Source organism: Anas platyrhynchos, chromosome 3 (genome assembly GCF_047663525.1).
Source record: "Anas platyrhynchos isolate ZD024472 breed Pekin duck chromosome 3, IASCAAS_PekinDuck_T2T, whole genome shotgun sequence".
Lineage (NCBI taxonomy): Eukaryota > Metazoa > Chordata > Aves > Anseriformes > Anatidae > Anas > Anas platyrhynchos.
The window spans coordinates 12,944,043-12,945,823 of record NC_092589.1 but is presented as its reverse complement, the minus strand read 5'-3'; positions in this window follow the sequence as shown (position 1 = coordinate 12,945,823).

The window sequence follows — 1,781 nt, the reverse complement described above, 5'->3', positions numbered from 1 at the left end:
GATGCCGTTTGCTTTGTTTCCTTTGGGAAATCGCAGTTCTGTCAGTTTTTCTCTAACATAACTTTCATCACAAAACTATCATGAGCTGCTTATGCTGAGGAAATCTGACATGACAAAATAACATGTTCCCTATTGATTGCTGTCACAGAGTGAGAAAAGCGCCCTTATTCCATTCCCTAGCTAAAATTTCCCTCCCTTCACCCTAGTTTCTTTAAAATTTAAAAAAAAATGTCCTCAAAGATGAATCTTTTCTAGTTCAAGCTCTATGCTTAGTACTGCAAAATGAGAAGAGCCCTTAACTTTTATTGATTTTAGCATCCCTGGCTATGCTTGGAAGCCACATAATGATGTTCTGTTGCAGAAAAATCTTGGCATTGCTACCTTACATACTATTTCATGCGCATCCCTCATTTTAATTGATACAAGAACTATACAAGGGGGGTTAACATGTAGCTTCTAGGAAGAGGCACTGGTTTGAAGCAGCTCTTGCACCTGAAATCTTGCAATTCTCTCTTGCCATGTGGATTAGTGGCTAGCCCACTTACTGTGATGCATTATCTGGCTTATGAAACAAGCTTAACTAGCTTCTTCATCCTGGCCCACTGTGATGCTGTTCTGTATGTATGTTCCCCAGGCATTGTGTCCCTCATGGCTTGGGTTTTCTTACAGTTAAACAATATCTGCAGGTTGGCTCTGGGTGAATCTGTCTCAAGGGCTAGGCCAGATATTTGCCATCTTAAACCATCTTAAATACAGGTGGTTGGAGACAGGATCTTAATAGGGCGTGGAAAAAAAAAAGCATTCTCCCTTGCCCACCACCATATCTTTATTCCATCACTGTGTATTCTTGTGGGGATGAGGAGGGTGTCAGGATTTACTTCTGCTCAGTGATAATTCATGCTCCCCACTCTCTGCTTTGACTTAGTTTGCTTGTCCTGGCTTTTGCAGGGAAAGGGCTAAATACAGCTTGGTCAACATTACTAGCCAGCTTTTTCAATAGTTAATTCCTCCCCGCAGGCACTTCATCTATTTGCCACAAACAAGCTTCATTAGCTGTGTCTGTACTGTGAAAAATCAAGGGGTTGTTGTTGTTGTTATTTCTTAAATCTAAATTATCTCTTCCTGTGTTCTAGCAACCAGGAGAACTGTTAAGGGGAAAAAAAAAAAGTTCTAGATATTTTCAGCAAGTATTAACATCTGAATGGAAAACTTGCTTTATTCTAGCCCTACCTTATGCAGAAATACTTGTTCCTACCTAATGGGGGTCATTTGTTGTCCTGTTGTTACAAGTCACTGTGCCATTAGAGGCCTCAATAAAAAAAAAGTATTAAATTTTAGAGTAGTGCTAATCCTGCCTCTTACCATCACTGCATGACCTTCTGAGATAAGTTTTAAATAACATCCCCCATGTAGATGGCCTATGTTCCTTTAACCTGTTGTTGCAGCCTGTTTTCCCAACCCAACTGCACAAAACAGGACCGCAACGCACAGCTGCTTGTTGGCCTGACAGCTGGAGGAGGGCTCCTTGTCTTCACCGTGCCATGTGCAGAGCTCTGCTTTCGTGTTGCTGGCACCAGGAGCACAAGTTCAGGGAGGAATGGAAGCGTGGGGCTGTGCTTCATTTTATTTTTTCTTTCTTACAGCAATTCCTTAATGCTGGAGATTAGGGAAACAGTTTCTGTTCTAGGTGATGAATAAAGCACATTGAGAGTCTTCAACAGAGATTTAGGATGATGCTAAGGGGCATCTTCCAACCGCAGAACTTGTGCTCCTTCCCATAA